A 27,961-nucleotide genomic window follows, 5' to 3' on the forward strand; every position below is an offset into this window, starting at 1 on the left:
AGCATGTTTGGCTAAATAGGATGTAGGTTCTTATCATAATTACTCACTCAGACTCAGAAAATCACTTGTCATATCAAGAACCAGGCAAATCTCAACTTGAATGAACCCAAAAAGTAGATGAGAAATGAGAAAGCAGAGATGTTAGAATTATCTGACAGGGTTTAAGGTGACAATTATACATTCAACTGGCTATATTTGCAAAAGAAATGATTGTCTTTGTAAAACAAAACAAATTCAAGAATCTACAAAAATAAAATCCTGAAACCAATAAAATAGCAATGAATTACAGGCAACAAAATGAAAACTCTAATGCAACTATAACCACTCAAATGAAGTAAAGGGGTCAGCATTATGGCATAGCGGGTTAAGTTGCTGTGAGTGATGCTGACATCCCATATGCTGTACTTCCAATCTAGCTCCCTGCCAAATGTGACTTGGTAAACAGGAGAAGATGGCCCAAGTCCCTGTGTCCTTGCTCCTATGTGGGAGATCCAGATGAAGCTCTTCTCTCCTAATGTCCTTCAACCTAGCCCAGCCCTGGTGAATGTGACCATTTGGAATAAGAAAGAGGGGGATAGGGAAGAAAGGGAGAATGAGATGTTTCACTATGTTCTTAAGACTGTATAGATGAAATACATCAAATCAATTCCCACTACATATATAAATTCTAAAAAGTAAATAAACCAATGACTCCTAACTTTAAAATATCACATATTTTGATTAGATTATTTTTATAGACAAAAATTGTTTTGGAACCAAGAAAAAGTTGTGACCTAGCTAAAATAACTTTCAAATTTATCCTATTCAAAGAGGATTTGTTATTAAAAGGCAGAGCCTGTAGTTTATTCAGTCAACACAAATTCATGGAGCTTATAGAATGTGCATTCCCAGGTAATCAAGTCTCCCATTTGCCTCATCACTTAGTTTTTTTTTTTTCCCCTCACAAGCACTTGTCATAATCCAGAGCTACCTTGTTGCTTTATTTGGTAACTTGTTCATGACCTTTGACCCCACAGGATTGTACCCTCCATATGGGTGTCAGTAGGACCTTGTTTGAGTAGGCACTCAATGAATATATTTTGAATGTGAGCTTGGGCCAGAGATTAATGAACTGTTTTGCCCTAATAAGATGATCTGGGTCTTGAAGAACATATCAGATATGGGAAGATTAAGAGAAGGGAGAGCAGGCCGGCGCCGTGGCTCAATAGGCTAATCCTCTGCCTTGTGGCACTGGCACACTGAGTTCTAGTCCCAGTCGGGGTGCCAGATTCTGTCCCGGTTGCCCCTCTTCCAGGCCAGGTCCCTGCTGTGGCCTGGGAGTGCAGTAGAGGATGGCCCAAGTGCTTGGGCCCTGCACCCCATGGGAGACCAGGAGAAGCACCTGGCTCCTGCCTTTGGATCAGCATGATGCACCAACCACAGCACGCTGGCCACGGCAGCCATTGGAGGGTGAACCAATGGCAAAGGAAGACTTTTTTCTCTCTCTTTCACTGTCCACTCTGCCTGTCAAAAAAAAAAAAAGAAAAAAAAAGAGAGAAGGGGGAGCAATCCAGACAGAAGGTCATCATGAGTAAAATCCTGATGGTTTTGTTTATTCTAATTGGGAGGGAAGCAAAACACTAAAGCTATGATTTTATGTTAGATGTTTTTTGGGGAAAAATAAAGTTGTCAGTGTAGGGACAAATTCCAAGGAACATCCAAAATCAGACAGGTTTTTGGAGCTGGAAGTGTTTTTAGGGATCCAGTCAACTCCCTTAGACTGAAGTAACTAAGGTCCTAAGGGGTGATGGTCACTAGGTTAACCAGAAAGCTAATGCTGTATGACCAAAATCTTAAATCCAGTGCTCTTTCTAAGGTAATTTGGAAATATTTGAATAGAGAACAATATATGGTAAAATGGGTGTTTATGAAAAGAAATCTGGGGCTTGTGCTATGGTGTAGCAGGTAAAGTCACCACATGCAGAGCTGGCATCCCATATGGGCACTGGTTTGAGTTCCGGTTGCTCCACTTCTAATCCAGCTCTTTGCTATGGCCTAGGAAAGCAGGAGATGGCTCAAGTGTTTGGGCGTCTGCACCTGCACGGGAGACCCTGAAGAAGCTTCTGGCTCCTGGCTTTGAATAGGCTCAGTTCCAGCCATTGCAGCCAACTGGGGAGTGAACCAGCAGATGGAAAGTCTCTCTCTCTCTCTTTCTCTCTCTCTCTCTCTCTGTCTCATTCTGCCTCTGTTTCTCTCTCTGTGTAACTCTGACCTTCAAATAAATAAATAAATAAATCTTTTAAAAAAGAAATCTGGCTCCATATATAAGGTGAATTGGAAAAGAGAATCTAATTTGAGAGAACACAGACTATGAAGTAAAATTGGCGTGACACAAATGAAGCCTAGATGAGGTAGTGAATATGTGAAGGAGAAAGAACAAATTCATATTGGAGGGTAAACAAGTGAATAAAATCAATGCTATTCCTTCAATGTATCTTCTGGAGAAAGAAAATTCTTGGCCTGAGGATATTTTTGTTCAGTCCCACCTAGGATATTTACGTGATTTGTTTTCAGTTACATGTTTTTTTTTAAAGATTTATTTTGTTATTTGAAAGGCAGAGTTACAGAGAAGTAGGTTCAGAGAGACAGAGAATAATGGAGGACTTCTACCCACTGGTTCACTCCCCAAAATGGCCACAGCAGCCAGATCTGTGCTAATCTGAAGCCAGGAGCTTCTTCCAGGTCTCCTTCCTTTGGAGAAAGGGGCCCAAGGACTTGGGCCATATTCTACTGCTTTCTCAGGTGATAGCAGAGACCCAGATCAGAAGTGGAGAAGCCAGGTCTTAAACTGGTGCCCCTATGGGATGCCAGCACTGCAGGTGGTGGCTTTTCTTGCTATGCCTCAGCACCAGCCCCTTCAGCTACATTTTGAGAATATATTTTTGATTGGTTTATTTATTTGAAATGCAGAGATACAAAAAAGGAGGAAGAGAGAGAGACAGAAAGGGAGAGGGAGAGAGATGTCCTCTATCTGCTGGTTCACTTCACTAAATGACCACACTGGCTGGGATTGGGCCAAGCCAAAGCCAGGAGCCAGGAGCTTCTTCCAGCCCAAAATCACAGCTAAAGGAGTTAGCCTGATGTTATTGAGCATCCCCACCATTGAATAGGTAAGCTTTGACATGTACAGATTCCTCAATTCTGGCTTAGATGCTTTTTGACAGCATAAAAAAGTAATTTACTACATGGTGACTACATTTTTTTTTCCTTTTTTAAAAAGATTTTATCCATTTATTTAAGAGGTAGAGTTACAGACAGTGAGAGGGAGAGGCAGAGAGAAAAGTCATCCATCTGCTTGTTCACTCTCCAAATGGCCACCACAATCACAGCTGAGACAATCTGAAGCCAGAAGCCAGGAGCATCTTCTGGGTCTTGCAGAGGCCCAAGCACTTGGGCCATCCTCCACTTCTCTCTCATGCCATAGCAGAGAGCTGGATTTGAAGAGGAGCAGCTGGGACTAGAACCTGTGCCATATGGGATGCTGGCACCACAGGCAGAGAATTAACCCACTGTGTAACAGTGCTGACCCAACCACACAAATTTAACCTGATTTTTAACATCTTAGTTAAGGTGAAGTTTGCAGTCATTCAAGGTGACTGTAACTACCCAAAGAGCCTCTTCTTGGCCTTACAGATAAAAAGAGGAATCACTTGGATTAAGAAATGCACTGTAATCTGAGGAAATGGCATTAAGCAAAGGTCTGATTTTGGGCTCATAATCCATCATGACCAGACCATACAATATTTGCAGTTAACCAATCTCAATGAAAATTCGTGAAAATAATTCATGCAGTAGCCTGAAGGAAGGATTAGAGGCAAGGAGATGAGTTAAGAGATGACAGTCAGCTCAGAAGAAAAAGATGCCATGTCCCTGGATCCAAACTGTACCACCCAACAAAAATATCCAGTTAGATATGAGCAAAGGACTTGGCAGGCATTTGTCAAGAGAGGAAATTCAAATGGCCAACAGATATTTGAAAACATGCTCAGGATCACTAACTATCAGGGAAATGCAAATTAAAATCACAATGATATTTCACCTCAATAGGCTCTCATACAGAAATCAAACAACAAAAACTGGGAAGGATGTCATGAAAAAGGTGCCGTAAACCACAGCTGGTAGGAATGTAAGCTGGTGCAACCACTATGAAAGATAATATGGAGATACCTCAGAAATCTGAATATAGACCTATAATATGATACACCATCCCACTTCTAGAATTTACCAAAACAAAAAGAAATCAGCCTATGAAAAACTTATCTGTACCACCATGTTCACTGCAGCACAATTCACAAGAGCTAAGATATTGAATCAATCAAGCCCTCCATCAACTGTTGACTGGATAAAGAAATCATGGCATGTATACACTATGAATTACTAATCACCTGTAAAAAATGAAATCATGTTTTTTTGCAACAAAAAAGATACAACTGGAAACCATAATACTTAGTCAAATAAGTCAGTTGTAAAAACACAGATACTATGTTTTCCCTGATCTGAGGTAACATAGAGTACTTGAAATGTAGTGCATTGGAATGAAATGAACATTTTAAGATTCAATAATTGCTTACAACCTGTCTCTTTCATTGAGGCACAGTGTTTTTTTTTCTTCATACTATTTGTTGAACTTTTTACTTGGTGTAGGATTAACTGTATTAAGTAAACTGAAAGTAGCTCTTTGTAAAAAATTAAGAGTGGGAATGGCAAAGGGATAAGAAAGAAGAATTGGAACATGGGTGGGAGGGAGGGTAGAGTGGGAAGTATCACTATGTTCCAAAACATATACGTATGAAATACATGAAAGTTATATAACTTACATAAAATTTTAACAAATTTTAAACAAAGATGCCAGTAGGCAAAATGCTTAAGTACAAAGACAAATACTTATGTTTGCTGTTGATGCAAAAAAATGTCCACAGGGGAACCACAGATTCTCTCGGAACTAAGTGTCTTGTAAACATTATATGCAATGGAAAAGCAGACTCAAGCTCAACCAAGAACACAGCCACTGTGCTGTTTAAGGCTAATTTGTCTTCCCCACTCGGAGTCAATGTGCTAAGAAATAAGGGGAGAAAAAGGCAGTCTGGGCTCTTGTGACTATTGAGCCCATTCCTCCTCTTGTGAGCTGCTCATTTGTTGTGAGGACACCACCTTTCTAGACTCTTGCAATATTTGCAGTAGATCAAATTCAAGGTTAACTCACATTTGCTGGCCAGCAGCTCCTTGAATCCTGACCACAGCAGTGCTTCCTCTGGGGGAGGCCTGCAAGAGAAGTTCTGCAGTTAAGAGGCCACATATAAGGTCCCCTTTACAGCTCAGCTGTTCAGGTTTGTGAGCACAGGATTCTCAATTTCATTACTGAAAGTTTGTTGTTTGCTTTTCTTGCTGGTTTTGGGCTTCCCAGGAGTGGAAGAATCTTTGCAAGTAGTAACTCAACCGTGTCTTCCAATCTTTTAATCTTAAAAAAAGTTGGAAAGCACAACTACAGCTGAATACATTTTTATCCAATAAAGCCACAGGCAAACATCTAGTAGCCACAGGCAAACCAAATGAGACAAAACAAGTAACATTCTTATTGACATAATATTTAAACTTAGCATCAAATTACTAAAGTTTCCTCAGTTCCTCATACTGTAACTACTAATGTTAAGAGTAAAGATAGGAACTACCTTAAAATCACAAAGACATCTTTAAAAAAGATTTATTTGTTTATTTGAAAGTCAGAAGTACACAGAGGGAGAAGGAGAGGCAGAGAGAGAGGCAGAGGCAGAGAGAGAGAGAGATCTTCCATCCGCTGGTTTACTCCCCAATTGGCTGTAATGGTTGGAGCTGTGCTGATCCAAAGCCAGGAGCTTCTGGGTTTCCCACATGGGTACAGGGACCCAACGATTTGGGCCATCTTCTACTGCTCTCCTAGGCCATAGCAGAGAGCTGGATTGGAAGTGGAGCAGCTGGGACTTGGACCCATGCCTATATGGGATGCCAGCACTGCAGGCAGGGGCTTTACCTGATATGCCATAGTGCCAGCCCCATCACAAATATAATTTAATACACTAAATAGTCCAAATAGCAGATGCTGGGGCCTGGCACTATGAATTAAGCCACCCACCCCATGTTGGTAATGGTTTGAATCCAGGTGCTCCACTTTCAATTCAATTCCCTGCTAATGCACCTGGGAAATCAATGGTGGATGGTCCAAGTCCTTGGACCCCTATGCCCTAGTCCAAGACCCAGAAGAAGCTCCTGGCTCCACCCTCACCCAGCCCCTGCTCTTTGTGGCTATTTAGGGGAGTGAGCCAGATGTTGGAAGACTTCGCTTGTTCTGCCTCTCCCTTTCTGTAACTCTTTCAAATAAACCTTAAAAGAAAAAAAAAAAAAGGTACTATTTCTGCCCCACAAAAGGTGGCAGTTTCTTTGCAAGGTTAATTGCTTTCCACCTTTGGTCCTGGATGCACCAGGGACCATGCATAGGGAGTGACGGGTGATGGCTGGCCCCCAGCCTTGCACCCCTCTGACCCACAACACTCCTTTGAGGAAGACACTGCTCCATCGGGCCTCAGCGCCCTCCACCTGCCTCCTTCCAAGCCCTCCCCGAGTGTCCACACTCACAAAGCAAGCACAGCCCTCGTAGATACAATTTCCCTGAGTAAATTCGCATTGTGCGCTTGGCTTTTCTGCAGAAGTTCAGGTTACAGTATATCCCAAAGTGCCGCTTGTGCAGCAAGTCGCATGTACTCACGAGGACTGTTTCTCCCGCTTTTCCACACTCTTGGTGCCACGCACATTCACCAGCCGTGCGCTCTCGTGAGCCCACAACACACACTACTAGCCTGCATCCAGCAGAGTGCTGCAGCTTTTATAGCCTGCCGGCGTGGGGGGTGGCACCCGGGCGCCCCGCCCCCGCCCCTGTGCAGCCCTTACAGAGAGATAATTGGCCGGAGGCTTATGGCAGGGGCGGAGCCTGAGCCGGCGCTGGGCACTGAAGCCCGCTGACTGGCTGGAAGCCAGGGAGCTGTGGACATCTGAGATACCGCTTAGAGCGCCATCTGGCGAGACGTCGCGAACTGCAGGCCCTTAGAGGGCAACGAATTTTTCCAGGCTGCAGAGCTATGGTGCAGGTTGGCTCAGGCCCTCCTTTCCCCCAGCCTGCAGAATCTCTGCCCCCCAGCTGAGCAGATTTCCGAAAAACACAGCTGTGCCTCTGCTTCCCTCCTTAGTGGGTGGGCAAACCAGGAACTCTGCAACCTGTGGCCGGGTAGTCTCGGGCAGCAGGAGATGGTGATGGTCAGAAGGTGACACCTGAGGTGGGCTTGCTTTTGGGTGGGCTCTGGGCGGGCATCTGTGCTCCTGGGCCTGTGGAACTGCTCCTGGCTTCCTAGTAGTGCAGGGAGCCCAGCAGGCATCCTGTTTGCAAGGGAGGGAGAGCAAGGCACAGTGAGAGTATCGCTGGGATGCCCTAGGATCTTTGAGTCTGACAGTGAGAGGAGTCAGCTTTCTACTTGAGTCACTGCTGGTCAACTTAGAACTCACCAGAACTTTTAATTAGTGAACACAATGTATATAGGGGTGCGGTGGGGGTGGGAGCAACTTACTTGAATGAGCTGCATTTGTGAATTTTTCAGAAACCACTCCTCACTACCCCTGCAGACTTAAAATGATTGGTAAGGACAGATTACCTCACCTATGACATGACAAATTTGGATACTATGTCCAGGATTTGACAGTGCATATTCGAGTGGTTCTCTCAGGCCTGTGAGTGGACAGCTAGGTAAACAGCAAGGCACTGATTACTCTAGACACTCTCCTTTCTTTGCATTAGACCTGTCAGAGGAAGACATGAACCCTGTGTCTGCAAACTGAATCCAGTCAGCATGCTCTCAGGGTGAGCTGCCAGTACTAGGAATTCCAGGTCTGACTTGGAGAGCAAAATCTGCCTTGTTACTAGGGAGAACAGTTAGGGGGTAATGAAAATCATTCAGAAAGCAGCAAGACACTTAAAAAAAAGTTATGTGGGGCTGGCACTGTGGCATAGAAAGTTAGAATTCCATCGGCATCCCATATGGGCACTGGTTTCAGTCCAGGCTGCTCCACTTCTGATCCAGGTCCCAGCTAAGCTAATGCATCTGGGGAATTGGCCCAAGATGGCCCAAGTGCTTTGGCTCCTGCATCCACATGGGAGACCCAGAGGAAGCTCCTGACTCCTGGCTCCTGGCTTCGGCTTGCTCCCAACCTGGCTATTGCATCCATCTGGGGAGTGAACGAGTGGATGGAAGACATCTCTGTCTCTCCCTCTCTCTCTGTAACTCTGCCTTTCCAAAAAGAAAAGTTTTGTGTATTTGTTTTCAGTAATTTGAAATGCAGAAAGAGCTCTTACATTCTTTATTCATTCTCCAAATGTCTGCAACAACCAGAGCTGGAGCAGGCTGAAGCCAAGGACTCCATCTAGGGCTCCCATGTAGGTGACGGGGACTCCAATACTTGAGCCATCACATGCTGCCCTCCCCTCCAGGGTTCTATTAGCAGGAAGCTAGAATCAGAAGCAGAGCTGGGACTTGAACCCAAGCATTTTGAATGGGATGTGGAAGGTTTAATCACTGTGCCAAACAAGTACTCCAGTAACACATTTTAAAACTTGTTTGCAAACTGTAAGACCATAACTGTTTAAACGTATGGTCTTCATCTCAAGTCTTTGCATCGTATTCTTATATCTAAGTTTACTTTCATATGATTCAATACTTATTTATTAAATGTGTGTAATATATAGGTACATGCTTCATCTCACCAATATAAACCTGAATACATTTTTGACTGAGAACCTTGGATAGACTGTGAAAATTACTCATAGGCTGGAATTCTGACACAGAAACCATAAGGAGAAAAATCTAGATGTGTGTCTACCTGAGACCTAATTAGAGTCTGGGCCTGATCAATCGAATCTAACTGTTGGAACAGTCTCTTCATACCTCTTTCTCATCTGTAATGAGAAAACCAAGTCCTTTTTGGCAGTTTCACATTGCCAAGTAAGTTCAAGTACTAGAAGCTAAGTTTTTACATTTTCTGCAAATCTTATACAAAAGGCCTTTTATAAATTCTAAAGTAGCATACAAGAGTTGATTTTGCATTTGTATTTGTGTGAAAAAAAAGCACAATGTGAAAGGCATAGCAATTCAAGAGAGGGAAGCTATGAGGGTTAGCTGAGGTTATAAATATGTAAGTACTATTAAATATCAAGACAGTTGATACAGATATTTAATAAATGCACTCTGGATGATAGCAAATAAAATGAAAGCACACAGATCAGCATTTAAACTCTTCAGAGAGCTCCATGCCAGGGAAGCACATTGATCTACATATATTAGCAAAAGTCAATCTGCTTATTTACATGCAAGCAACTGGTTTAAATAAGGAGTATCATAGAGGGTTTCTTTTCAAGATTTATTTATTTATTTGAAAGTCAGTTATACAGAGAGGCAAGAAGAGGAAGAGAGAAAGAGGGGTCTTTCATCCACTGGTTCACTCCTCAATTGGCTGAAATGGCCAGAGCTGTGCTGATCCAAAGCCAGGAGCCAGGAGCTTCTTCCAGGTCTCCCATGCAGATTCAGGGACCCAAGGACTTGGGCCTTCTTCTACTACTTTCCCAGGCCATAGCAGAGAGCTGGATTGAGAGTGAAGCAGACAGGACTTGAATCAGTAACCATATAGGATGTGGGCACTGTAGGAGGTGGCTTTACCTACTATGTCAGAGCACTGGCCCCATATAGAGGATTTTTAATAAATAAATAAATAAATATTATTTGCTTTTTTCCAAGAACATTTTCAGACTGATAGCTGGTGATAAGTGACAATTTTTTCCTTAAAATTATGTGGTTGATTGAGAAAACTAAGTATCTATCACTTTATAATTTCTGTGTCAATGAATACTGGTAAGAGTTAGGTGTTAAGAGTTAATAACTGCTAGAGTCAGAAACCTTGTTCTCAAAAAGTTATCATGTCTTTTTTTTGACAGGCAGAGTTAGGCAGTGAGAGAGAGAGACAGAGAGAAAGGTCTTTCTTCCATTGGTTAACCCCACAAATGGCTGCTACAGCTGGTGCACCACGCTGATCCGAAGCCAGGAGCCAGGTGCTTCCTCCTGGCCTCCCATGCGGATGCAGGGTCCAAGCACTTGGGCCATCCTCCACTGCACTCCCAGGCCACAGCAGAGAGCTGGCCTGGAAGAGGGGCAACTGGAACAGAATCCAGCACCCCAACTGGACTAGAACCTGGGGTGCCAGTGCCGCAGGTGGAGGATTAGCCTAGTGAGTCATGGCACCGGCCTAGAAGCTACTTTTCAACATTGTTATTACGAAATCAATCTGGCCAGATTTGTTTTCATTTGTTTTCAAGGGTTCTTTGTATTTGTCACTTATTTTCTCCTATATTAATTCATTCAAGACTCCTCATATCTTCTGTGAGATCAGTTGGACTATTATTTCATATTTTCCTGGATTAAAGGTGAGTACGTAGGTAATATCTTCAATGGGAAAATGCAAATAAACATTATAAAAATAACATTTCCAGTACCAAGGCTACTTTTGAGGGACCTGAGGTAATATTTAGGGTTCAATAATTACTTCGTGGAATAGAGTCTTGAAATATTGAATTCTTGTATCATTAGCAGAGTACCTTCTGCCAGATAGCTCAGTATTCAGCAATGTTTGTGCAGAAAGAAGGAAAACTTTCTTTCCACTTGCAAGTTTTCACCAGCCAATCTCTTACAATTTGCATAATATGGAAAAGTATGTAACACTCATGTGACAGCAAGAGTAAGACTTAGGATGTGAAATTTGCACCTCAGTCACTAATATTCTTGCAGAGCTCTCAGCCTGTATCAATATTTCAATGTTATATCTAGGTGTCCACCTGCTAATTATGTCATACCTCAAAAATGTGATGACTCCTGAAATTCTGTAATTTCTTTGTATTGAAATATTTTCTGACAATGATTTACTTATTTTAAAAATAGGAAATAATGAGTTACATAGATGTGCAGTAATATTTATGTGGCTTGGAACAAACTGGTGATTTTGAAAATGAATTACTCCTGTTTAAGTGACAAGCCTACATTAGCGCCCTTAATTTGGACTGAAGTCACTCATAGATAAATTTTAGCTGCTATTAATAAATGGACTTAATTCACTCTTTCTGTACATGACACTTTGTTGTTTGTTTCTTGGGAGTTTTACTGTTTTCAGGATTTTAAAAAATTTGTTTTCAAGGGTTCTTTGGGAGGGGAATATTTATATTTTCAATTTAAAATTTTAATTAATTTTTAACAGATTCAATATCATTTTTAGATAAAATTCTGAGAATAAAATGATAGTCCCTTCTTCTCTCCCTGTCCACCTCCCTCCCCCTCTCTACCCCACCATCCTTCTCTCTCCCTTTCTTGCTTGCTTTCTCATTTTACACTTGGAGATAACATATTTTAAATTTGCACAACAATAAAAGGCTGACTGCTTCACCAAATAAGAAGTTTAACAAGTAAAAAGCAACCTAGTTTAGCAGGAATATAAGCAATGGCTATAAACAGTAATTGAATGGAAAGAAGTGACCATTTCACTCATGTATAGTGAACATTTTATAAAATCATATTGCATCAATACTGATTCACACAGGTATTTCTTGTTTTGTTTTTATTTTTTGATGGGCTGATTATTTTAGATAGAAACTTCTAGCAAATCCCTCCACCACACTCCAATCAGCCTTTTTGTTTCTGCTTAAAACAATGATGCAAAAAATTCCACATACCCTGCTCTCTGTACCCAAGCCCTTCCACCAGGAAATCTAGTCTACCTGTGAAGTCTCACACTGTCTTTGTAGTCAGATAACAGTAACAATGACAACAATAGTAAGCAGAACAAGACAACTGGAAAGTACTATTGGTGGTTTCCAACTGATGTTTTTGTTTTGAGCAAGCCCCATGGAAAGGAGAGGAACCTGTGTTTTTCAGGGCAGCAGTTGAACCCCAGAACCGACTGTGGTCATGGAACCAGAGACACCTTGCACCCCTCAGAATTCCACTCCAGACAAGAGCTCCACTGCAGTCCGCTTGCAGCACTGTGTCCCCTGGATGCTGTTGCCACCTCTGTCACACCCAGACTTCCCTGCCTCTCCCACCTCTCCTCCCTCAGTGCTCTGGAGTAGAGTAGGAGAGGCACCCCAGGGAGGATGGCTAAGAGTTGGGATATGGAAACTGTGGCCTCATTCTGGCCCCAGGATCCTTGCTTCCTCATGATCTTGTGTAGGGGCAGGGTGAGCTGGCATTTGCCCTTCCTCTTTTCTTCATCTTTCTTTTGAAAGATGGGCTGTTGACCAGAATTGTTTGTCAATGCTTTCAATAGGATGGAAAAACTTGGACTAGCCATGGGGGTGGAGGGAGACTAGCAACCAAACAGATGTGGTTTCTACTCTTGTATTTTGTTTTTGAATATTCACAAACCCCACAGTGGAGGCTGTCTGTTGCCAGAAAGTGCATGTTGGGGGCCCTCATCTGCCCTCAAATTGGAGCCTTTGTGTTTCGTCATCAAGACCCCCAGATTCCTTGTGTATTCATACTCACTTCTCTACCCTGACTTTCTGCTCCTTATTTCAACACCCCTTTCTGATCCATGTTTACCATATTCTGTGAGCTGGCCTCTGCTGAGAAAACACCCTGTGCAGATTACTGAGGGGAAAACACAGGGAAGAAAAGAAAAACATGTTTCACTTCACTAAAATTAAAATTTTGTGTATCAAATGATTCTATAAACAACCCAGAAACACAGTTCACAGAATGGAAGAGTACACAGGGATACTTAAGTTCATGGAGAGGATGTTTATTATAAGAATACTGTATGTGGATTTCAAAAAAATGTTTTGCACCAAAATAAACCCACCTTTTAATTCCATCTTCCACACATTTTAAAGTGTTGTCTTATCTGGAAATTATATACTGATAAGGAATTAGTACCTAGTATATAAAAAGAACAATCACTACCCAACAACAAGATACCCAACAACAACAAAAACCCTGAATTTAAAATGGAGAAAGGTTCAGAATAAACTTTTCTCCAAAAAACATTCACAGGTTGCAAACAAGTACTTGAAAAGATGCTCACAATCATTCTATACCATATCTAGGATAGACTAATACATTCAAAGACATTCATGGTTTCCAAGAGTTAGTGGGAGGGAGAAATAGAGAATGATGGATAGTTGGTACAGTTTCTTTCTGTGCTGATGCAATATTGTAAAATGCAGTAAAATAATAGAAGGTTGTTTCCTTATTGTATTACAGTGGTCCATTTAAGATTTTTTCAAATGAGATTATCTAAATAATGCAAATTTAGGTCATATTTATGAATGGAAAGTTTTCTGTCATTTGATTTCCAATTAGAAGTATTAACACTTGGCCAAGACCATAATTTCTTCTTTTGTAAAAACACACAGATTCTACTTTCCTCAACACTCATTTTTAAAATGTTGTTAAATGCTTTGAGAATGATTTATCACCAATAATCTTGTTTTAATGAGAAAGATGAGTTTTCTTGCATAAAATAGGAAAGGCTTTCTTCATGCTTGCTGCAAACTTGGAGGTTCTTGGTTTACAGCCAGATGCTCACATTTACACCAGGTCTTCTTTATCTTTAAATACATGTGCAGATACTTCTTTTTTTTATTTATTGACAGGCAGAGTTAGTGAGAGAGAGAGAGACAGAGAAAAAGGTCTTCCTTTCATTGGTTTACCCCTCAAATGGCCACTATGGCCTGTGCACTGTGCTAATCCAAAACCAGGAGCCAGGTGCTTCCTCCTGGTCTCCAATGCGGGTGCAGGGCCCAGCACTTGGGCCATCCTCCACTGCCTTCTGGGACCACAGCAGAGAGCTGGACTGGAAAAGGAGCAACCGGGACAAAACCAGCGCCCCAACTGGACTAGAACCTGGGTTGCTGGAACTGCAGGTGGAGGATTAACCTAGTGAGCCACAGCACTGGCCTGCAAATACTTCAATAACTCATTCAGATACATATATACTGGAACTAATAATTCTGGACAAGGCATTTTTAAAATTTTATATTTTTTGAGAGACACAGAGGACACATACACACAGAGATGAGAGGGAGTGAGGGAGGCTGGGGGAGAGAGAGAGGGCGAGAGGGAGAGAGAGAGAAAAGAAGAGTCAAAAGCATGTAGATAAAGAGCACTCATCAACATGTTTACTACTCCAATGTCAACCTCAGCCAGGTTGGGCCAGGCTGAACAACTCCCAAATGAGTGGCAGGATCCACCTATATAAACCATCATCTCCTGAATCCCAAAGTGTGCATTAGCAGGATGTTGGAATTAAAAGTAGTGCTTTACATGGTTATGCACATCTCAACAAACTTCTAAAAGTCTGCTTCCATGTAAATGGAATGAAATTTTTAAAATTTTAAAATGTAAGACATTTTTAAAAACTTAAGACTCACAAAACATTGTTGAATTATTGATATTAATCCAAGAAGTTGCTACGCTTTGACCTCATAATGTAACTTGTTTGTGGCCTAGTGATTTTTGCAAAAAAAGAAAATATTTGTAGAACAATTTAAAAAATATTACTATTACTCAAAATGTTACTATTAAGAATGATATTGATAATTTTTTTATTGTTTGAAAGGGAGAGAGAGAGAGAGAGACAGACTTCCATCTGCTAGTTCACTTCCCAAATGGCCACAATGGCCAGGGCTGGGCTAGGTCAAAGCCAGAATCCAGGAGCTGCTTCTGGGTCTCCCATGTGGTTGCAGAGGCCCAAGCACTTGGACCATCCTCCACTGTTCTCCTATGCCATTAGAAGGGAGCTTGCTCAGAAGCAGAGCATCTAGGACTCAAAAAGGCACCTATTAAGGATGATGGTGCTGTAGGGAGAGGCTTAATCTGCTATGCCACAGTACTGACCATGAGAAATGATATTGGAAAATAGAAATTCTGGGGGCAGGTGTTTTGGCATAGCAATTTAAACCACTGCTTGTGGTGTCTGCATCCAATATATGGAACGCCTGCAATTTAGTTTCACCTCTGCTTCCAGTCAAGGTTCCTCTAAATGTACCTTGGGAAGCACCAAGTGATAACTAAAGTACTTGAAACCCTGCCACCCATGTGTGAGACCTAAATGGAGGTCCCAATGCCTGGCTTCAACCAGGGCCAGTCCTTGATGTTACAGACTGTTGGGGAGTGAACCAGGAGAAAAAAGATATCTCTTTCTCTCTACAATTTTTTTCTTTTGAAATGCAGTTTTAAATTTATGTAATATTTAAGAGATTCAATATGACTTATACATGCAAATCTAAGAACACAATAATATAACATCCTTCCTTTTGTCACACTCCTTCCTTCTATCTTTTTTTTTAACTTTTGAGACAACATATTTTAAATTTACATTACAGTAAAAAGGGTTAATACATCACTGAGTAAGAAGTTTAACAAGTAAAAAGCTAAATGTCCCTAGATTAATGGGAACATAAATAATGGCTATGAACAAGAATTAAATGAAAAAAAAATGGCCATTTCACTCAAATACAGTACATGTTTAAGTAATCATAGATCATTCAAACTACAGTAGCACAACATTCTTAACCACTGGTTTGATAAATGTATAAAACAGTTTTACAAAATTATATTTGCAGTGATACTGATACACACAGACACTTCCTTCTTTTTCATTTGTTTTTAAAATTTTCACTCCCACATATAAGGGAGAACCTGCATATTTTTCTTTCTGGCTCCTGCTTATTTCCCTAAGCATGATGTCTTCTAGTTACATCCATTTTGTTGCAAATGGTAGAATTTCATTTGTTTATAGCTGACTAATATTCCATTGTGTATACATACCACATTTTCTTTATCCACTCATCTGATGATGGACAACTTGGTTGGTTCCAAATTTTGGTTACTGTGAACAGTCCTGCAGTTAACATGGTGGTTCAGGTATCTCTTGTATTATACATTATGTTCAAGTCTTTTGGGTGTATACCCAGTAGTTGGATTGCTGGATCATTTGGCAAGTTTATTTCTAGTATTTCCACACTGTTTTCCTCAGTGGCTTCACTAATTTACATTCCCACCAACTGTGTATAAGTATTCCCTTTTGTCTGTATCCTCATCATCATTTACTAGTCTCTGTTTTTAGCCATTCTAATAAGAGTGAGGTGATATATCATTGTGGTTTTGATTTGAAATTTCCTGGTGGCTAGTGATGTTAAGCCTTTTTTATACATTTGTCGGCCATTGGTATTTCTTATTTTGAGAACTGTCTATTGATGTCTTTTAACTACTTCTCAGCTAGATTGGTTTTATTTTGTTGTTAAGTTGCTGATATATTTGGGTTATATTTTGGGTTATTAATTAATTTGGGTTGTAAGTGAAGGACATTTATACATGGACTATGTTCATTATTTTAGCATGCATTTATATATTTAGATGATAATACTAATTGATTTATCTACTTAACTGACTGTCTAGCTTGCCCTTACAGACACTATCTTGTCTTTCTGTATTAAATTATTTTCTCCTAGTGCTTTTTCATCCGTGCATAACTTTCTATTATCTTTTACTGATTTTTAAAACTTTCTTTACTGGTTTTCTTGTTATTTGTGTTCTACTATATTTTTTCATTTCTTCCAGTTAATATTCCACATTTTTCTATAGATGGAATAAGATCACATTGAATTTTAAGATTTTTAAGCAATCTCGCAGACTAATGAAATAGCATTTATTACTTCCATCTGCATTTAACATACGATTCAAGTGATTGTTCAAATTAAGCACCTAAAATTTAAAGCCCATAATGATTTACCTGGATACAATAAGTGGCAGAAATTAGGTATAATCCCAAGTTTCTTCTTTTTATGTCTGCTATGCCTCTTTGTCATTGTGCAGAAAAGAAATTTGTCTAGTGTTCTCACTAGATGAATAAACATGGAAGAAGCAGTTGTACCCAATGGAAGGAAGTTTAAGAAGAAAAGGTCAGATTTGAAGAGGAACATTATTGGCATGAATAGGAAAAATGCTTTAAAATGTTCTTTCTCCTTTTTTACCTGTTGGTATTCTTTTTTTTTCTTTTTTGTTGTTTTTCTTTACTTTCTTTTGGTGTTCCTTTCCCCTCTTTTCCTTTTATTTTTTCTATTTTCTTTCTTTCATATCCTCTAAACTTTGTTTTTTATTTTCTCTTCATCTTTACTTTATAAATATTTTCCTCTTCATTCTTATTTTCTTCCCTCCCTGTTTTCCTTCTCCTTTTTCATTTATCTCTCTCTCTCTCTCTCTCTCTCTCTCTCTCTCTCTCTCTCTCTCTCTCTCTCACACACACACACACACACACACACACACACACTTCCATTCACCTCTAGGTAATACAGTCTATTTCCTATGTATTGATCCTTAACTCTATCAACCTCAGTACTTTCTGACTTTGATGCCGGAATATGTGACAGAATATAAAAAGATCAGCACCCTCAAACCTGATTTTTCTCCTCTGACTTGAATGTGACTCAGGCTTACAATCCAAATGAAAGCTCACTTGGGTGGGAAAATGTGCTTTCCTTCTGGATCTCCCAGGACTAAACAAATGTCCCCAGAACCAAGTGCTATCTGCCTTTCCTCTTGCACACATTCCAGGCAGGGCCCTGGTACAGGAATGAGGCAGAACTACATGAGACTCAGCTACACTGCCTTAGTTCACAGTCATGCTCAAGTTTAAATCCAGACTTCTAGGAGTAGGACTTGAAGGAAAAATAATGTAGGCAGCCATCATGAGATGGTCTCAGGGCTCCCCTCCCCCCTGCCCTTTCAAAAGCTGTCTGGTGTGAATGTTCAACTTCAAAGGAAGATCCTGAAGAAATACACAATTGCGTAGCCTGTGGTGCCTTTTCCAGCTCTCCCCTTGCAGCCCATGCCAGTAACCACCTTTGCAGGACCTGGATATATCTTCATGTAACACAGCACCAGGCAGTGGGATGGCCTTTTTCTTGGTCAGACACCCATGCTATAACATTTGGCTGGTCAATGTACCTGTGTACCATTTCAGTGGAAAATAGTACCTGAGGCACAATACTATGATTCTATTTGGGTTGCCATGTACACATCTGTAAGCTGCAATTCAGGATGAGGAAAGGTAGCAACTCCTTAAGTCTAAGAAATCTGCTCTTCCATATTTCTTTCCAAATGTGTAACTAACTATAAAGAAAATCATTAATTTATACATGCATTTATAAAAACATTGATACCACAAATACAGTCATACTTTCTAAAAAAACACTTCTGCTGATTAAAACACTATTAAATCAAACCTTTATTGCTATTATCCCATATAATTATAATTTCCTATACTTTTCTTCATCCTGAATTATTTTCTATAGATGTATACTTGACAACTCAAATAGAATCATATTATTATGTCTCAGTTCCAAGCTGCAAAAAATATAATTCAACCTATTTTTCTTTAATCCTCACCAAGACATTTACATACGTATATACATCGATTTATAATATAAAATAATATTTGGCCATAAGATGAATTGAAATAATCTTTGGACTTTTAATTAGATTTTCTTTGAAAGTCAGAGATACAGTGATGGAGGGAGCTTTAGAGAGAAAGATCTTTCACCAGCTGATTAACTCTCAGATGGTCACAGTAGCCAGGGCAAGCCTGGCCTGATGCCAGGAGTCAGGAACTTCTTCCAGTTTCAAACTTGAGTAGCAGGAGCTCAAACACTTAGGCCATTTTCTGTTGCTTTCCTGGGCCATATACAGGGACATGGATTGGAAGTGAAGTAGCTGAGACATGAAACAGTGCCCACATGGGCTGTTCGCTTTATTGGTCACAGTGTCAGCCCCAATCTTTGGGTTTTAGATACACTTAGTTTTAGAACCCCAAATGATGATTTCACTCTAAGCTTTAGGAAATATTTTATGCTATCCTACACTGACTTAAATAAATGAATCATGTGTATTAGTAGAATTTTATTATGCAGAAGAAATACAGTTAGCACATAATTACATTACTAATCATACGTTGATAATTATAAATTTAAGAAAAGTCCTATGGCCATATATGAAGATGAATAAGTCAAGTCTAAGAATCATATTTGTGGGCATCTGGCCAATAGTTAAGAAACCAGTTAGAATGGCTTCCTCCCAAATCAGAAAACCTGGATTTGATTCCTGCAAGGGGCTCATGATGGCAAATTCTTGTTATTGTGCTCTTTGGGGGTTAGCAGGTGATTGCTGAAGTGGCTGATTCCTTGCTGCACATATGGCAGACCAAGATTGGTCTCCTGGCTCCTGGCTGTATCCTGGGACAGCATTGGCCAATGAAGTCATTTTGGGAAAGAACTGTTAGATGGGACATCTCTCTGCCTCTATCTCACCGATCTAAAATAATCTTTTAAAAAATGAAAGAAGTATGTTTCATGTTTTAACATCAGTAAAAATTATGTTGAAAGATGTAAGTAGCAATGGACAGTTCTCAGAATTCCCAGGTGATTATCTCCCTCTTCTCCTAATCCTAATGCAGATATCATGACTATACAATGTAGTTAATCATTCATGAAAAAATGTATACCGCTCATGTTAAATACATACACATTCATGAATCAAATACATGTCCGTGAATATTCAACAATTAAAAGTAATAGCAAGAAAGAATTACAGATGTTTGAAGCAGTTAAAGAAGGATAAGTTGGGGCAGGCATTATGGTGCAGCAGGTTCATCCACCACTAGAGACAGCTACTTCCCATCTCAGAGTGCCATTTTGAGTCCTAGAAATTCTGTTTCCAACCCAGCTTCTTGATAATGTAACTGGGAATGAAGTAGATAATGATTTAACTACTTGAGTTCCTGCCATCCATGCAGGAGACCTGGATAGAGTTTGAGGTTTTGACGTCAATGTGACTCAAACCCAGATGTTGGAGGCATCTGGGGAGTTAACCAGCAGAGAAATGAGATCTCTCGATCTCTCTCAATCCAAATAAGTAACTTTGAGAAAACAAGAAAAAGAATTATAAAATAAGTCTTTCTAGGAATAGTATCAGAAAGAAATCGATATATTTGGATCTACCCACTGCAGTTTTTCTAACAGCATTTAAGCATCAGGAAATGTTTTGTACAAACTTTTATAAAGGCATAAGACACAAAATCAGCATCTGAAAGCAGAAGTATATTTATACACCAGTGATGATCTTAATGAAAGAAAAATCAAGAAAGAAATCATATTCATAATAGCTACAAGAGTTATATACTCAGGAATAAACTTAACTAAGTAATTGAAAGAGTTACACAATGGAAAATATGAAATATTGATGAAAGAAATCATCCAAATCACAAAATGAATTAGAAGAATTAATGTAATTAAAAGTCCATAGTCTCTAAAACAATTTACAGGTTCAATGCAATCCCTATCAAACTATGGACATTTTTACTAATTAGAGGAAACAATGCTAAAATCCATATAGAACCGTAGTCATAGGATAGCCAAAACGATCCTGAGGAAAAAACCTCAATACTCAAATAGGTGCTTAGGAGCTGCAGAGGTCAAGAAGCCCAGCATCCCAGGTTACAGCAGGCCCTGCAGCTTGCGAGTCCCAGAAAGCAAGCACTCTGTCCAATCAGCACCAGCCTTCGCCACCTGCCCCTCACACCCAACTTGTAGTCCCTGTTACCTGTTCTTGTCTCCAGCAGCTACACCACTTTCACTGAGCAAACAGGAGCGACTGCCCTTCGTCTGCTTCACCAACCTCGGCAGCTTTGTGGTAACCAGTGATTTAATCCATTCTGTCATTTTCACACCTGATGGAGGAGCTGAAGAGAAACTTGCCCTTCTGAAACAGGAAGGTAAAACCTTCATTGCCGAGACTTCTGGCCACTCTCACCACCTCTCAAGCCTAAGGATAACCCTGTAGATGAACTACTGGTTTCCAGTCAACCTCCCAACAGGGCGTTTCCAACCTCTGAGCTCACAATCTCTGTAACCAAGCAACGCTCCAGAACACAAGTGCTCACGCGCCCTCTAGCGGTCAATGGCTGAGCGTGCGCACAGAAGTAGGTAGGCTCTGGCTTCAGGAAAGCTATTTTGGCGACCCTGTGGTTCATCAGGGCAGACAGCAAAAGAGCCAGCACAGCTCTCCTAGTGAGAAACCCATTCATCTTGGACCTGGCTCTTGGTACCCGAGGCCACTGGCCAGGAAAGCAGAGCACAGGGCAAGTGGCCCATGGACAGCCTGAGCACATGTTCAGGTGGTGCAGCCTGCTCAGCCTGCCCCAGGAAAGGTGACAGCCCAGATTGTCAGTGTACTTTAACTCACTTACCTCTGAAATATGCAGTATGTTGGTGTGAGTGTTTGGAACATTGGTTAGGATACCACATGGGATGTCCACAATCCACATAGGATTGTGCTTGGATCAAGTCTAGGTTCCTATTTTTCCTGGCCCATTCCCAGTTGTTGCTGCCACTTTGGGAATGGGCCTGTGATGAGGATGATATGTCTCTCTGTCTCTGTTACTCTCTGCCATTAAAATTAAATGAAAGGAAAGAAAATAATAAAATTTTTAAATGGATAGTATTTTAAAATCTGTTACAGTTAGAAAACTCTCACCTCATTTTTTTTTTCCCTTTCAGGACTCTCCTGGCAATAATTATTATTATTTGAGGTGAATATTTAAACCTGTGCAATTTTTGAAGTGTATAAATTTAATTAGAATATGCTTTGGGATTCTTACTGTGATTAGGTTAAGAAAAGTATTTTAACTGGATATCCAAATGTTGCCTTCCCCCTACTTTTTGTCTTATTTGTTTCTTAAAAACTATTTGGGAGATAGAGAGAGATTTAGAGGGAGTGGGTGTTCCTGGGTTTTCAGAAAGCAAGCCAGGGAATCTTGTGCCTAAAAACAATTTCTCTAACTCCCTTCTCTGATGTATTTGTTGCCTAAATGTCCATAGTACATGATTTAGCACATTTAGCACATTCCTTTGTTATCTTCTGATTCAACATCCTTGGATAGAAGGGAGAAAAATTAGAATTGGGCTTAGAAGAATGGTATTTGAATTATAACTCTCTAAGTGCTGGCAGTGAGCAGCTGAAGCCTGTTTATTCAAATGCAAAATGACTGTAGCAACGCTAACTCATGTAAGTATGGGATTAATCATGATTGTGTTTGTCCAAGGGAAATTGGATAATAAAATTATTATTTTGCTAGTTGATATGAAGATTTGCCTTAATGGGGCCATCATTGTGGCTTAGTGGTTTTGTCACCAGCTATCATATGGGTGCCATTTTGAGTCCTGATTGTTCCACTTCTGATCCAGCTCCCTACTAGTAGCTTGGAACTGAATTCTGATATTTCACTAAAGCCCATCAGTCTGGGTTTGTTTTTTTTAGGAAGGTATTTCATTGATCTGATCAGATTTGTTTGCTTCTTGGAGAAATGGATTTCTAACACTCTAACACACATTCCTAGGGTCTTTCTGCTCATATAATGTTTTTATGTTTGTTTATAAGAGGAAAGATCTGTTGGGCTTGGATAGGAATAGATTTAATAACCTTCTCCTTGAGCTATCTCCAGGGGATAGATAAGTTTATAAGCTCTCCTAAGACTGGTGTCCTGACTTCTGAATACTGTGTTTGTGTCCCTGAGACCTCTTTCTTTCACTTGATCTACCCAGACTCAGAGGGTTTTGGCTTACTCCTGGCCAGATGTTTGCCCTTTGGTCAAACTGCGCAGATAGAAAGTTCACCAGCTTTACAGATTTCTGAGTTCCTATGGGACTTTTTCAGGCTAACAACACATGTTTTCCACCTGAAACATCTGCTTCCTTCATGTTTCCCATCACCACAGTAATGTGTGCATTTATCCTCTGGCACAGTTTCACCAGGGACAACTTAAAATTGCAATGGCCATTTTGAGAGACATTTGGACATCTCCAAAAGAGGTACTTCAAAAAAAAATCAGAAGGCAGGGCCAGCATTGTGGCCTGGCAGGTAAAGTTGCCACCTGCAGTGCCAACATCCCATATGGGTGCCAGTTCAAATCCCAGCTGCTCCACTTCTGATCCAGCTCTCAGCTTTGGCTGGGAAAGTAGTAGATGACCCAAGTCTTTGAGACCCTGCACCCATGTGGGAGAACTGAAAGAAGCCCTTGGCTCCTGGCTTAGGATTGGCACACCTCCAGCCATTGTGGCCATCTGGACAGATGGAAGACCTCTCTTTCTCTCACTGCCTCTGCTTCTCTGTAACTCTTTCAAATAAATAACTAAATCTTTTTTTTTTTTAAATTCAGAGGAAACTTCATGAGCAGACTATCTTTTTTGTCTGAGAGATCATTTTGTTTAATGTAGAAGATATAACCTCCTCAGTTTACATATTTGGGGCTTAATAAATACTAGCTAGCTATTTAATTATATGACTTGATAATGTAATGTCAAAAGCAGCTATTAGCCACTCCTTGTGGGTGCATATGTTTCAAAATCTGTATTTCTACATGTTAACATTCTCCTTCAAAAGGAACTTAAGTAGCCTTTTACAGTGATAACTGCAAATTTGATTATAGCTGACTCCCTTTAAAATTTTTTCTTCTGTCCACTTCCTTTCTTTTTCCCTCTCATGAATTTTTAAAGATCAATATGTGAAAAATTCATTTGTTGTCATGAATACACTCTGGGAATACAGTCCAGATAAATGTATCTAAAAGCAAAATTTAAAGTTAGTACATTGAGGATATGCTATTTCCTAGGTATCATTGTAGCCATGAAAGAAACAGAAGTTAAAAAAAGAAAAGAAGGTGGAAGCCCTTGGTAAAGTGGTTAAGATGTCACCTGTGATGTCTAAATCCCTTATCAGAATACCTGTGTTGGAGTATAACTCCTCTCCCAACTCCATCTTCCTGCTAATGCACACCTAGGGAGAGAGCCTGTGATGGTTCAAGCCCCTGAGTCCCTGCCACCTGGATTGAGTGTCAACCTCCTGACTTCAGCTTGGGTCTTGTGGGAATTTGGAAAGTGAACCAGCTGGTGGATGAGCCTTTGTCTCTCCAATAAACTAATTAAATACAAATTATTAAATAAAATTTAAATGATATCTATACAATTGTATTCAACTAGTGGAATGATAATAATGGAGATCTTTCAAAGGCTATAATTTCATGAAATATAATGCTATAAATCATAATAACTCAGTGATAGCCAAGTTGGAATTTCAAATTCTCAGCTAATTTTAAGAACTTAGTGCTAAGTTAATAAAAAATAACCTTTGGGTGTTTTTACTGTTCCAAAAGAAAAAGAAAGTAAATACATTGATTTACACTGACTTTTTAAATGACAGTATGATAAGAAAGCATGCAAATTTTTTTTTGAAAATGTGATATAGGCATATATATATATATATATATATTTGGTTTTTTTATTTTTTTTATTTTTGACAGGCAGAGTGGACAGTGAGAGAGACAGAGAGAAAGGACTTCCTGTTGCCATTGGTTCACCCTCCAATAGCCGCCATGGCTAGCATGCTGTGGCCAGTGCATCACGCTGATCTGAAGACAGGAGCCAGGTGCTTCTGGTCTCCCATATGGGTGCAGGGCACAAGCACTTGGGCCATCCTCCACTGCACTCCTGGGCCATAGCAGAGAGCTGGACTGGAAGAGGGGCAACTGGGACAGAATCTGGCACCCTGACCTGGACTAGAACCTGGTGTGCCGGTGCTGCTAGGTGGAGGATTAGCCTATTGAGCCAAAGTGCTGGCAGGTGTATATATATATATATATATGTAGGTATGTATATATATATATAGGTAGGTATGTATACTTATACATATATTTATTTTATCATATGTACATAATTATTTTATGTTTTAAGAGGAGATATGTATCTACTTCTTGCTTGTGAGATGACGGGAGCTTTGCTTAAAAACCCTGTAGCTCAGTTTCCTCAATTGTAAATGGAGATACATAGCATCTGACTCCTAAAGGTGTTTTAAAGAATAAATAAATAATTACCTTCAGAGCACCCAGCATACTGACACCAAGAAGGAGCTCAAAGAATATTTGCTATTATCATAAGGAGTAGCACTGTGTTTCTGCATTTGCTTGCTGTTCTTTCAGTTCTAATACAAGACTGAATTTCAGTTCATCTGGTTGGTTCATTTAAGCAGGATAGGAAGCCCTTGGGAATAAATATGAAGAGATCAGTTCCCCTGGGGGTAGTTGGAAAATAATCCTGGAACTTGTTAATTAAAATCTTGCTAATTAACCTGCTTATCCATGGTCTATTAAATAATCAATGGAGTTTGCCACACAAGTAAAGGCCTTGCCAAATGCCTCCTTTTCCAATTCTCCTGGCCCAGCTCTAACTGCTAATAGTCTCACCTAAGGGACACAACCTTCCAAATTCTTCCAAATCTGATACAGCCCCTTCATCTCATCATAGGGTTGGGCACAGAGTACAGCTATGTTTTCATCCTAGAAAAGATCTCCAGGGCAGAAGATGGTCACATGTGTTGGTGTGATCAGCCTCTCACCTCCTTTCCTCCAAGCTGAGTAATGCCCAAGTGTTTGTCCCCAGTGTCTTCAACACTCATCTGCACTTCTCTATGAACCACACTGATGATTTGCATAGTCCTCTCTGTGAGCATGATTCCTGCTACAGGGGTCTGCCCTGGCAACCAAAGAGTTCTGAGAGTGTGACTCTGCATCCAGAGCTTGCCCAGACCCAGGCTACACCTTGCTTCCTCCCAGGCAGTCACAGTGTTTTCACAGTCTAAGCACCCAGGGTTCCCATGGTCAAGGACTGCATGAGGGTGCACTCTGTCCCACTAGCCTGTTCTGTCCACACAGTGACTGAGGAGTTCCTGGAGCTACGTCCCATGTATTCTACCCAGGCAGATGGAGCCTCTCAGCCAGACTGAAAGTCAGTGGGGAATGGGAATTTTTCCCTCTGGCAAAATCCTTGGGTGACATGCATGTGCAATACCTGCTGACCACAGCCCCACTCCTTTCACAGTTGTGCTGAGTGTGTACAAGTGTCCCAACTGGCAGCATTTCCCTTTGGTTGCAATAGATTCTCCTCCAAGCCTATTGCAGGTTGAACATGGAGGAGCTAGTGTTTACCTGATGACAAGCTGGAGACAGTAACCTCCAATTTACTTAAAGTGCAGTGGTTGCCCCTGCCAACAGTGCTTACTAGTTGCTGTGAAACACAGAGTAATAGAATTCACTAGACTGTACATTAAATTTCTATGAAGCTGCAAATGTTTGAGAAGTCATTATATTGTAAGTTGAAAATATTATTTAAATCTGAAAATCCTATTATTATTCAATACACTTTTGAAAAAGGTTCAAGATTTGGAAATACTTTGAGTGAAAACTTAAAACTTGAAAGTAGCTTAAGTAAGCACTTTTTGTGATATTATTTTTGAAACTTATTTCATATCTTGATGAATTAAAAAGCAAATATATAAACATTGTCTCATAGTTTACTTCTAAGGACACAAAAGTATCAAATTCCCTAAATGAGAAGTTGAAGCAGTTGGTTCCTAGGTAATTGTATAATACCTCAGTGTAACCTCAAAATATCACTTCAATTTTTATCTAAGTGCCCATGAATTTTTCAGTTCCACCTTATATAAATATTATATAAATTCTATATAAATATATAGATAGAGATAGAGATATATAAAATGTAAATAACATGTCTTGTGTTATTTGATGGCTTTTAATTTAAGTCTTTCAGGCAATAATTCCTTTACCAAATTCATTTCAGCAGGGAGAGAAACATGAGAAATCCATAGAGGAATTTTTGTTGGTAAATGTCATGAGACACATATGATGAAAAGCATTTAGTTTAAATTCTCATTTCTAATATTTCTAAGGAAGATTATAATAGAATATTACAAAAATTTTAGCTTTATAAAGCCCTATTTAAAGCATATCGGAAACAGACAATTGTGATAGAGAAGTAGATGTATTTATAGCGACTCTATATATATGTATATCAGAATATACATGAGAAGGGTGGCATTATCATGACATTTTAAAACACATTTCCAGGAGAAGTCTAATAGATTTATAATTATTTAAAATACAAAGTGGTGAAATGAAGAGCTGGCATTATGGTGTCATGGGTAAGGCTGCTGCCTGAGATGCCAGCATTCCATATGGGCACCAGTTCTTGAACCAGGTAATTTGACATCCAATCTAACTCTCCACTAATGGCCAGGGAAGATCAGCAGAAGATGGCCCACGTGCTTTGCCCTGCTCTCCATGTGGCAGAGCTAGAAGTTCCTGGCTCCCAGCTTTGGCCTGGACCATAGCTGGCAACAGCCATCTGGGGAGTGAATCAATGCATAGAAGATATCTTTCAATGTCTTGATCTGTCTTTCTATCTCTCTCTCTGTCTCTCCCCCTCTCTCTCTGTAACTCCTTCAAGTAAATAATTATTTTTTTAAAAATAAACACTAAAATGAAATATTCACCAGAACAATAAGTTCAAGAAATATAAGAATGGCTTTGTTTCTTGTCTCAGAATTCATTAATTCTATGCAATTTCCAACTAAGCACAAAAATGAAAAACACAATAGAAATAAAGAAGAGATCTAATCCATCAATAGGACCATAAATAATGCTTGAAGCCTTACATGTACTCTTTAAATACACAAAAACCCAGTGATGATTATTTTTTGTTCTATTTCCTATAGTTGGTTCTGCATTCAATTATGACTGACACTAAAAACTTAGTGTAGACTGAAGGTATTAATAATTATCAATTATTTACCATTATTATTCATCATCATATGCTTTTCACTTACACTTATATCTGGATAGTGAGCATTCAATGAATAATGATTAAAAATTGAATGGAAAACTGCTTAATATTTCTAACTCACTC

General features: G+C 39.9%; 1 pseudogene; it reads left to right on the plus strand.

The window, feature by feature from the left end:
• Positions 1-20,990, plus strand: part of LOC133754185 (caytaxin-like) — a 43,823-nt pseudogene extending 22,833 nt beyond the window's left edge.
• Positions 20,991-27,961: the final 6,971 nt, after the last annotated feature.

Source organism: Lepus europaeus, chromosome Y, assembly GCF_033115175.1.
Source record: "Lepus europaeus isolate LE1 chromosome Y, mLepTim1.pri, whole genome shotgun sequence".
In the NCBI taxonomy this organism is placed as follows: Eukaryota; Metazoa; Chordata; class Mammalia; order Lagomorpha; family Leporidae; genus Lepus; species Lepus europaeus.